Source organism: Zootoca vivipara, chromosome 6 (genome assembly GCF_963506605.1).
Source record: "Zootoca vivipara chromosome 6, rZooViv1.1, whole genome shotgun sequence".
NCBI lineage: Eukaryota > Metazoa > Chordata > Lepidosauria > Squamata > Lacertidae > Zootoca > Zootoca vivipara.
This window is the reverse complement of record NC_083281.1, coordinates 32,498,330-32,509,746: the sequence shown is the minus strand read 5'-3', so window position 1 is coordinate 32,509,746 and position 11,417 is coordinate 32,498,330. Positions and strand designations below refer to the sequence as shown.

Here is an 11,417-nt window from a genome sequence, read left to right as displayed (position 1 = left end):
TCTGGTTTTGTTTGTTTGTTTGGCCGGGCACAAAACAGCAAGAAAAACCAAAAGGATGCATATGAAAATTAAGTCCATCCACACCATATATCTAAAGCACATTTTGACGCACATTTAAAGCACCTCTCCCCAAAAAGAATCCTGGGAACTGTAGTTTCATAAAGGGTGCTTGGAATTGCAGCTCTGTGAGGGGAGAACTACAGTTCCCAGGTTTCTTTGGGTGAAGTCATGTGCATTAAATGTACGCTGAGTGGGTTTTAAATGCTTGGGGGCCTCTGGCTTACCTTGCATGAGCAAAGTTCCTCTCATATTCCTGCCTGTGTAACAACACACAACCCCTTGACTGAGGGAATTGGGGCGGATGGGGAGGGGGGTGTTGCTGACTGGGGGAGGGGAGTTTAGCCCTCCCTGGTTGGGCATTACTGTTTCCTCTTTTTTGCAGGGGGGGGGATGGAAGAGGGCTTGATGCATGGAGATACTGGAAGCAGTGGTTTTGTACCCAAGTGGTCTCTCACACACATACACGTGTGTTCTACGGGGCTCCGCACAAGTCAGTTCCACGGCGCCCACGTGCAAATTAAGGGGAAAGGGCCGCAAGTTCTGCATGTAGGGTCGGAGGGGGTGGGGAGGCTTCCGCTTGAAACCCCCGAGAGCCCTCGTGGAGGATATTGAGCTGGGTAGAGCAATGGTTTGGCTCCGCAAAAGCCAGCTTCCAACGAAGTTCTCTGTCGCGCTCTCCTCTCTCTCTCTCTCTCTCTCTCTCTCTCTCTCTCGGTCTTATATGGTCATATTATGAACATTATTACTCCTTTTATAATGGGATAGCGGGCAAAGCACAAAGCGGGTCGCTCCCCAGCAGGAAGAGTTTCCGCAGCCTGGAGGATCTGTTGCCGGGAAGAGGCGAGAAAACACCCTCTCCCACCTCCCCAGAAAACAGCCCCCCTTCCTCTGTCGCCAAGCCTTGCCGCGTCTTAGCTCCGCCAAACCGCGTCCCACATCAAAGCCCCAGCCCTCTCCTCTCCCTTTCTCTCCACGAGGTGCCAAAGGAAGTTCGAGCCCGGGAACGGACGCCCGAAGCGCCTGGCGCGGACTGTCCCACTCCCTTGCTACCCCCGTTACCTTGCGCCACGCCGCCGGGCTCCCCACAGTCTCGGCAGCTGCTCCCGGCTTCTTCCCACCCCCGCAAAGGCGCCTTCGCGGCGGCCCAAGCGCAGTGGATGCCGCCTCCTCCTCCTCCTTGATCCCCCTCCTCCTGGTTTCGCGCAGTTAGGGCAAAATGGAGCAGCCACGTGGGGAGGGGGGAGAGAGAGGCGGCCGCGGCGGCGCAGAGACCCAGCCAGATCCGCTGGATCCCAGCCCACCTGCCTCCGCTCTGCCCTCTCCAGAAGAGGATTCCTCTGCGTCGTTCTGCTAGATCCCGTTTCTGTTGCGCCCAAGTCTGTTATTTGTTCTTTGGCCCCTTCTGCAATCTTTCTCTCGTGCGCTTTTACGCACACGCTCTGTCTCCAGAGTTTCTCTCTCTCTCTCTCTTGTATCGGGTTACACAGTACTGTACTCTGCTCGGAACTCAGGACTAATTGTCGTGCTCGCGATCGCGCTTGGAAGAGATTTGCTCCCGCTCTTTTCTTGCCTTGCGTTCATTCGCGGAGCGAGACGCTCTCCTTCCCCAAGGCTGAAACTGGAAAAGGTAGGTCGCGCCCTCGCTTGCTCGCTCCCTGCCCGCCCAGTTCTCGCTTCAAACTTGGTAGAGGGAAAGAGTTCGTGGCCCAAGAGGGGAGGGGTTAGGGGGAAGGCGAAGAAGAAACGGGGGCGGGGACAGAGAACCAACCGAGTTGCGCCCCCCGCCCCGCGCGCACACACACGTGTTGGAGCAGCTGAATTCAGAGTAGGATTGAATAGAAGGTGCGTCAACTGCTTGCCTAGGGAAATGATTCTGAAACATTCTCTGTGGGTAGGTGGGTGCCCTCAATTGCCCTTACGAAATGGGCAAGGAGCTGGGGAAAGTAGCCGTCAGGGGTGCCAACTTGAATAAAATACTCCCCGCCCCCCACACATGATGCGGTGTACGCACAACATTGGAATGACAATGTCCATCAACTTTAGAGGGGCAGCCCACTCAAATATTTTATTGGGGGGGCCAAGACCCCTCGGCCCCCTAGAACCGTTGGCTCCTATGGTAGCTGTGATGTGAGGCGTGTAATCTGCTTCTTTAAGGCTGATGCACACCGTGCATAAAGAACAAACCTGGTGCACAAACCTTTGTAATTCAAGAAACCTTTAATAAAAAATATTTAATAAAAAAAGCACAAACCCTGCTGCATCAGACCAATAGCCAATCAAGGCCAGCGTCCTGTTCTCACAGTGGCCAACCAGATGCCTAGGGGAAGCAGGACTGGAAAAGAAGAGCATTCTGCCCTCCTGCTGGGTCCAGCAACTGGTATTCATTGGACACTGGATATCGCCATGATGTCTAGTAGCCATTGATTTAAGACACATATCCTCCACACACAAAAACTCTCCTAGTTTGTTAAAGGTGCTGGGAATTGTAGCTCTGTGAGGTTAACTACAACTCCCAAGATTTCTTGTGGGAAGCCATGCACTTTAAATGTATGGTGTTGTGCATGCCACCAAAATTACAGATTCTGGCGAAAAACTAAATGGGGTTGTAGCCGACTAAGTTCAATCAGAGTAAACCCATTGCAATTAATAGTCCTCATTTAGTAATGTCCATTAATTTCATTGGGGATGCTTTGAGTTTGACTAAGGCTGGATACTCAAAAGCCTGTAGCCAAATAATTGGCTGGTTAATTCAAACCAGTGGTTCGCTACAGACCTAGTCCTGTTTAGAGTAACAGTGAAATTTAGTCATAGCTGACTCAAGTCCCATGAATTTCACTGGGTCTACTCTATGCATGACAATTGGTTGTATCCAACATTAGAAATACTCAGAGTAGACCCATAAACATGACATAGGTCCATTGATTTCAGTGCGTCTGCTTTGGGTAGCTCTTAGAGTCAAATATAGCCCTAAGTCTGGATCTAACCCAAACACATGAAACTCATATATGCCAGGCATCAGAGCTTGGCTCCAGATTAAAAGAAGACATCAACAGGCTTAACTGGTGACAACAGCATTGAGGATCTCTGATCAGTGCTAGGTGGCTGACATTTTAATTTCCCATCATGTAGTGTGGACATTTGTGGGAGATTAAAATGCACTGGTCATTTTAAAGCTTTAAAGGGGACCCAATGCAGATGTCAGGAAAAGGCCCTATCAGGTTGCTGGTACCCCAATAAATGCATTCTGGTGCTGGGCCTGCCACACAGACATCTCCCATCCTATTGCTGACGAACCTTTGGTACTCCACGTGTTGTTGGACAATAGTTCCTTTTGTCCCTGACCATTGGCCATCCTGGCTGGGTCTGATGGGAGTTGGAGTCCAACATCATCTGTTGGGCCCCAGGTTCCCAGCCCTTTCCTAGGCACTTGTTTACCTGTCTCTTTCTTATGTACTTTGGTTTCTGTTTCTTAGTTCCTTTCCTATTCTCTCCCCTTTCTTCAGTACCTTGCCTTTAGGCTTCCTATCTCTAAGGTTCCTTTCTTCTCTAGGTGCCGGCCTGCCTACAAAGCTGCCACCCCTCCAAGCTGAATAAGGTTTTCAATCCCAGCCAAACTGGCCAGCAGCACCCCTTCCTTCACAGAAACCGGATGGCAGACATTCCACTTTTTTCTATGGGACCTTGGAATGTTTGTGAACATTCAGTGCTGTAACAGCAGCCCCCGTCACTCAAGGCCAGATGCTTCATTATCACATGCACACAACATATGCTTCAAGTAATAAGAGCAACCTCAAAGGTCCAAGGAACATGGAATATTCCAGTGGTTTTCAAACTTTTTAACAACAACAGCAACAGAGACCTACCAGCAGCAATGTTGTGTCAGTGGGATTCATATGTTGTTGTACTACCTGATCTAAAATTCACATCTACACTAAGCAGCATTCGACCTGTGAATCTTGGTTAGAGAGCAGCCCTCACCTGTTGCAATCAAACACAGAGATAAAAGAATAGACTCATAGAATATAAGTGTGGAGCTGCACGGGTTCCAGGGGGTCATCTAGTCCAACCCCCTGCAATGCACGAATCACAGCTGCAGGGTCCTTGGCAGGTGGCCATCCAACCTCTGTTTAAAACCCTCCACTTTCCAAGGTAGTCCATTTCACCATCAAACAGCTCTTACTGCCAGGAAGTTATTTGCACCCATGTACACAGCCACACACATTCTAGAGCAGAAAGTGAATCATTGTCTGTTTGCTCTTCACACTTATATCAAACTCATCTTTCATAGTGGCTTACTTGGAGTCATCCAATAAGACTAATCGGCAGCGCACTTAGGATAAACACAAGGAGGTTTTATTTCATGCAATACATAACTCATGGGATTCGCTGGCAGACATGATCTTGTGTCTTACAAATTAGGATGCATCAGGCTGTGAGTGGGTCCTGATGAGCGCTGCAACAAAATGTTGCTGCGTGGAATGCTCCTGTTCAGTGTTCCAGCCAGCCAGCCATGCTCTCCTCCACGGCTTTCCTTTACAGTCCCCTTGTCACTCAGTTCCCCTTCCTCTCCCAACAGCAGGTCAGCATTCCCTAACTATTGAGTACCATATGTGCAATCTCAGTGGGCTTTTCCCTAAATATTTTTTCCTGCTTCCATGAATTTTCAGCTCACAGGACCCTGCTTGTCCTTCACCTCTCTTTCGTGTGTGTGAACCACCCTGAGACCTCTGAGTATAGGGCAGTATATTTATTATTATTATTATTGCTAGGTAAGTTTTGGGACTCCTATCTTAATATCAGAAATAGAGGAAATAATTGGCCATAATACAATAGATGCAGGTCCATTAAGGGCAAATGGGTTGCCTCACCAACCTTTGTCTTCCCTCAGCCAACTCCCCGCCTTCTGGCTTTCTCTCTTTTTACCAGTACAGAGGGTGGTCCTTTTTAATTTTAACGTTGACTTTATAGAATATCTCAGAGAGGAGGATGCAGACAGAACTATAAGGCTCTGCCTGTCGTTGGCTCTGGCGCCATCTACTGTTCATCTCCTTGCTTCCCACCCTACCAATCTCAATAGGCACTGGCTACTACTGCAGAAAGGACATGGGTGGTGCTGTGTTCTAAACCACAGAGCCTAGGGCTTGCTGATCAGAAGGTCAGCGGTTCAAATCCCCGCGACAGGGTGAGCTCCCGTAGCTCGGTCCCTGCTCCTGCCAACCTAGCAGTTTGAAAGCACGTCAAAGTACAAGTAGATAAATAGGTACCGCTATGGCAGGAAGGTAAACGGTGTTGCGGTGCGCTGCTCTGGTTTCGCCAGAAGCGGCTTAGTCATGCTGGCCACATGACCCGGAAGCTGTACGCCCGCTCCCTTGGCCAGTAAAGCAAGATTAGCGCTGCAACTCCAGAGTTGTCCGTGACTGGACCTAACAGTCAGGAGTCCCTTTACCTTTTTACTACTGCAGAACATCTCTATTCCATTATAGGCGGTACAAAAAAAAAAAGACCCCTGGATGGTGACTCTGGGTTTGTGGCGCTCATCTTGCTTCAGGCCGAGGGAGCCGGTGTTTGTCCACAGACAGCTTTCCTGGTCATATGGCCAGCATGACTGAACTGCTTCTGGCAGTATATGTCTCTGATAGGGAAGCTGGCCCCACCCCACCCCACCCCACTCCCCTCCCCACCCCACAACTCCACCACCCTGGAAGCTGTCTTTTCAATGCTCAGAAACTCTGATTCTCTGCAAAATAGCAGACTAGATACTGCAACAAGTAAAACCTCTCCCTGCACTCCAGTATGCCCGCAGAACTGCCTGATTTTTGAACCAACCTCCGTAACTAACCATGATGCCACACAGGCATGTTGGAGAGCATGGGGTGAAACAGGGAAACAGGGAGAAGATGCTTCCTCCTTCAAGATGCTGAAACCAAGTGGATTGGCAACTGAATGTTGTATCAGCAACAGAACAGCATCCTGCACTGCACCTGGGGGCAGCAAGCAAGCTTAGAGGGTGCAGGGCAAGACATGTGGCGCACAAATCTTCAACACCTTGTTGCCATTCCCTTGCCAACAGCACCTTCTGCCTGAGGCAGCACTCACCCTCCACTGTCTAACGGTAGGACCGGCTCTAAGTGTCTATTCCGGTGTAAGTAATTTCACAGCCTATCTAGGGGTGGTATCCAACTAATGCATCCCGTAAGTGCAAGGATTTACCCTAGTTCCTCCTCTCTTCTGCCTACACACCATCTATACAGTGGGTAACATTCCTGCTTATGAACACTTCGCGTTACGAACTCCACAAACCTGGAAGTAGGTTTTCCAGGTTGCGAATTTTGCCCTGGGATACGAACGCAAATCACTTCCGGGGCCATTGGAGGCCTATGTAGGGAATGCGTGCCTTGGGTTATGAACGCTTCGGGTTAAGAACAGACTTCCAGAATGAATTAAATTTGTAACCTGAGGTACCCCTGTATCTGTTGTAGGGGTTTCTCCCAACCTTCCATAGCAGATTTGGGGGGAGTTCCACTGTAGAAGCATAAACCCTTGTGGAGATGAGAGACATTCATTGGATACTGCCCTACCTATTTTTCCACCGGGCGATGTAAACAGATCCTGCAATTTTCAGATGGAAGCTGTTCTTCCGGCGAGGGTGAATTGGGGAGGCCAGATTAAGTGGCTTAAATGTGCCCAAGTGTTTTCTCTCCCTGTTGCTTCCAGCTATGGCGAGCCTTTGATCCAAAACTTTGGCAAGATGCACAATGGCGTCCTATAAATAGCCAGCAATAGAAGCATGTGCAGCCCTGCACCCACCCACAACCTTACATCACAGTCTGCAGCTTCCGTCAGAATTACGATCAGTGCATTGATCTACGGACAGGACCGGGATGCTTTGCTAGCGCACATCAAATAGCCAGGCTAACTGAGCTTGCAGGAATCTGCCAGGTTAAGTTTGATGTAGGTAGACATGAGAAGAGTAATGAACTATTATTAATAATTGAAACTATTAGGTTGATGGGAAGCTGATCTTTAATATTCATGGCAACAATGAATGCAAAATGAAGAGAGCCACCTTGGCTCATGTTTCGCATCCGTAGAAACAAAACAAAACAGATCCTAGGACATGGGTCACCAACCTGGTGCCTGCAGGTGCAGGTGTGCCCACAGAGGTCTTTCCAGGTGCATGCAGGATCCTGTTGCTTGCCTGCCCCCTGCTCAAATTGAGCTTGAAAGAAGCTTTCCTTAGCCAATAGAAGCCATTGTGCTCTCTGTACCTTTAAAACACACAAAGCACATCTTTTTCCTCAAAGAATTCTAGGCAGTGCAGTTTACCCTTCCCAGAGTTACAATTTCCTGCACCCCTTAACTAACTACAGTGCCCAGAATTCTTTCTTTCTTTCTTTCTTTCTTTCTTTCTTTCTTTCTTTCTTTCTTTCTTTCTTTCTTTCTTTCTTTGGAGGGGTGTGTGTGCTTTGAATGTGCATAGTGCCTAATTGTAGCATGGGAGGGGGCTGACTGTGGTACGGTGGGGGTTACAGATGGGCTGGGGAGAGTTGTGGCTGCCCACCACAGTTTCTCGAGTTTGCCAATGTATATCTTTGCATATTTTATTTAGACGGTTTACGCACTGCCCACAAGGCAATTTGCAATAGATGTGACGTGGGGTCGCAAAGGTTGGCTACCCCAGCCCTAGGAAATTGCCTCTACATCTATCCCTCAAAACTTTTAATCTCCCGATAATTGTTGGAAAGCCTTTTTTTTTTGGTTAAACTATTCATCAAACTTTTAAGTTTTTAATTTAAATATTTCATTTGATATGTTATTTGATATGTAACAAAGTGGGGAGCCCGTGGTCCTCCAGATGTGCACGCAGATGCATGCCATACATTTAATGCACATGACCTCTCCCAAATAATCACGGGAACTGCCATTTGTTATGGTCGCTGGGAACTGCAGCTTTGTGAGGAGGAAACCACAGTTCACGGGTTTCTTGGGGATGGAGTCTTGTCCTTTATATGTGACCTAGATGTGTTTTAAATGTATGGTGTGGTTCTGCCTATGTGTTGGTCTTAAAAGTCCCACCATCCCTGTCCTTTGACTATGCAATCTGGGGCTGAAAGAAGTCCAGCAGCACTTGGGGAGCCACAGACTCCTATTCCGTGTGCTACACAAGTTACTACCCTCAGGCACTTCATTTTTATCTCCTTGTGTCTGTCTCTGTGCGCTTGCAGCACTGTTCAGAGAAGCCCCTTGAGATTCTTCGCAGAAGTCTGTGGCGTCATTCCTGCAGAGCTCAAGTGTTTGCCATTCCAGTTCTCCTTCCTCATATCAACACAAGAACTACCTTGGTGACTAAAGCGGAGAGGTCCCATCACCAAGCACAGCGGCTCTCTCTGACTCCAGCAATGACTAACTGCACAACATGCTTGAAGAAGAGTTCTTTGTAAAAAGCCTGGACCTCCCAGGTCACTAGAGTGAGCGTGGGGACATGTGGCCTTCCAGGTGTTGCCGAATTACAACTCCATCAGCACCAAACAGTACGACTAACGGGCACGGATGATGGGAGTTGTGGTTCGGCAACATCGGGAGGGGGGGTCAAAGGTTCCCCACCATGCACTTTGTAGGTTGATTTGAGTCACTTTCTATGAAAAAAGTAGCCAATAAATTATTATTATAACAAATAACCTATTGGAAGGGTGGGGAACTCAGGTCCCAGGGGCCAAATCAGCCTGCCAGGCAGGGCCAGCATACCCATGAGGCAACTGCCTCAGGTGGCAAGATCCACAGGGGCAGTAGATCCCCATGTAGATCTTTAGTCTCCCCCCCCCTTGGCGGGGTACTGTACCACCAAGCTCAGTCTACCCTCATCCAACTCCCACCTGCCCAACTTCCTGTTTACATCCCTCCCAATCCTTACTTACATACAGCCTGTCAGTTTCTTCCTCCATAGTCTCAGCATTGCCCCTTGTAGAACTCAGCCAGGTAGAAGAATTATTATTTTTCTGCCCACCGTTGCCTCTGGCTCCACCAACTCTTGGGCACCAGCCACCGCTGGGTGAAGCTGTTCCTGGTGTTAAGAGATAAAGGAATGAGAAAGAGCTTCTCTTGCATCGTTCCTTTATGTCAGAGTCCGATGCTGAAGACACAGAAGCAGAGTCTGAACAAAAAAGGGTGCCATCATAAATGCAGATGGGTGAGAAGGCTTTGTGCCATTATGAGTTGGGGAGCTAAGTCTGGATTGGAGTCCCTTCCAATTTTCCTGTATCTGCGCAGGTAGAATGCATAAGAGGAAGCTTTCCAAACCAGTTCCTTTGCCAAGGTGATGGCTTTGGCTGGCTAGTTAACTACCACAATTTGGCATATCCAAAGAAGTAGCTCTGTGATAGAACAAATGGGTGGGACTTCTCTCCCTTCCCCTCTTATGACTGGTATTTGGAAGAGAATAGCTAGAGTTGTGGTGCATGACTGTTCGATGCTGGAAGCAGGAGAAAGAAGGAGAGGTTTGCTCTGTGCTGGGCTCTGGGGCTCACCTGCAAGCCGAATCGGGAGGTAAGATCTGTTGGGGTGTTAATGCTGTGAGCTCCTCCATCTTATCCCCTTGCTGTATACATATGTAAACAAAACCCTATATCAGGCATAAGCAAACTCGGCCCTCCAGATGTTTTGATTCTACAATTCCCATCATCCCTGACCACTGGTCCTGTTAGCCAGGGATGGTGGGAGTTGTAGTCCCAAAACATCTGGAGGGCCGAGTTTGCCTGTGCCTGCCCTATATGCTAGGGACACCCACCATCTCCACTGACCTACGTTCTAAGGAAACTGGACCCCAGAAAAGCACTTGGAACCCCTGGAGCCCCTCGCTGCTTGGAGACTGGAACGGCATGTGACAGCACTTTGTACATTTCACACTAAGAAATGCATTCCTGGCCTTTTCCAAGTCCCCCTGGCCTTGCCTTGAAAAAGCATCAAGACACATTAAAATCTCCTTCCTCTATTGATTGAACCTGTCTGCATTCTGCATGCTGCAAGTGAGGGAAAAGAAAAACACCCTTCTTCAAAGGAGGGGAGGTTGATTGATATTCAGGGTCACTAGGCACACGACAGACAGCCCCTTCTTTGCAGCATTCAAGTGATTCCAGATTTGATTTCATTCTCAGGTGCTGAGATGCTCCAGGTTTCATTAGCTATAGATATAATTTGAGCCCCAATTGCATTAAACGGCTGCACTTGGCTTGAAGCCTGTTCACTGGGATCGACTTCAATTGGGCTAAAATGGATCAGTTTGCAGGTCTTTCTGCTTTCCCACAGAAATAAGCAACCTAAGCAGTCCGAGGATCTTCCCTGCGGCACAGTAACCCCTTCGTCCTTTTCCTAAACCAATTTTAGTCATAATTTTACTTAGGTGGCATTGATATTTTGATATATTGTTAGTCGCATGCACACACATCTGCCCAACCATCCCTTCATTAAGCAAATTGCTGGTTAGAAGTCCAACATAATTGGGTGATGTTCTGTGATTGAAAGCCAATGGTATGAGATGTCTACTTACAACTGGGGAAATTTGTGGTTTTGACTGAGTTACCAAGCAGGATTTTGGAAAGGTGACAAGCTTCAGGTTGAGGAGAGGGGCAGGTAGGGTGTGTATTTGTGAAAAATTACAGTTGGTAGTTAACGAGATTTGAGTTGGCTGAAGGTGAAGATTCCTTCAGGGTCTCTCATTGGATCATCTGACTTGAAGGGGTGTCTCTGTTCAGGGTAATACAAATTGAGTGGTTAATGTGCATACCCACCAGTCATTGTGCACATTCACCGGGCTTCATAGAGAATGTGTGCATGATCTGACATTGAGGAGGAGATTGTGCACATTTCCCAGTCAATGTACATAATCTCCAACAGGACTTTGGGAATGTGCATATCTCAATTATATTTTGTATATTCTCTGACCATTTCTGCTTTATGCCTGGTGAATGTGCAGAGTGGCCAGCTGTTATGCACATTAACTACTCAACTTACCCCTGACTTCTCTTTGCCACCACTTGTGTTCTGCTTGTGATATTATCAATAAACATACATTACAGAAAGCTGTATATATTTCTCTCCATTCTCCCTCACCCAAGGGAAACTTAACCTAATCGTGCTGCCCCTGCAATTTCATGTAACTCCTGGAAATAGAGAACACACACAATATACTGAGCATGCTAGAATTTTGAATGCCTCTCTTTATCAATATTTCCTTATACTGTGTCAGTGGAGAACAAAAATGAAGGATGAACGGTGATACAATGGAATATAGGGGAAGAGGAGGTAAACTGCCCCCCCCCCCAAGTTGTAGCAGCAGATCTCTTTCATTGACACTGTTGTTT

General features: G+C 48.0%; 1 protein-coding gene across 3 annotated transcripts in view; it reads right to left on the bottom strand.

The window, feature by feature from the left end:
* Positions 1–1,755, bottom strand: part of TMEM200B (transmembrane protein 200B) — a 32,996-nt gene extending 31,241 nt beyond the window's left edge. For all 3 annotated transcript variants that reach the window (XM_060275738.1, XM_035120387.2, XM_060275739.1), the window contains exon 1: positions 1,120–1,755. The gene's annotated coding sequence lies outside the window, so the exon portion shown is untranslated. The remainder of the gene's footprint in view (positions 1–1,119) is intronic.
* Between the last annotated feature and the right edge of the window lie 9,662 nt (positions 1,756–11,417).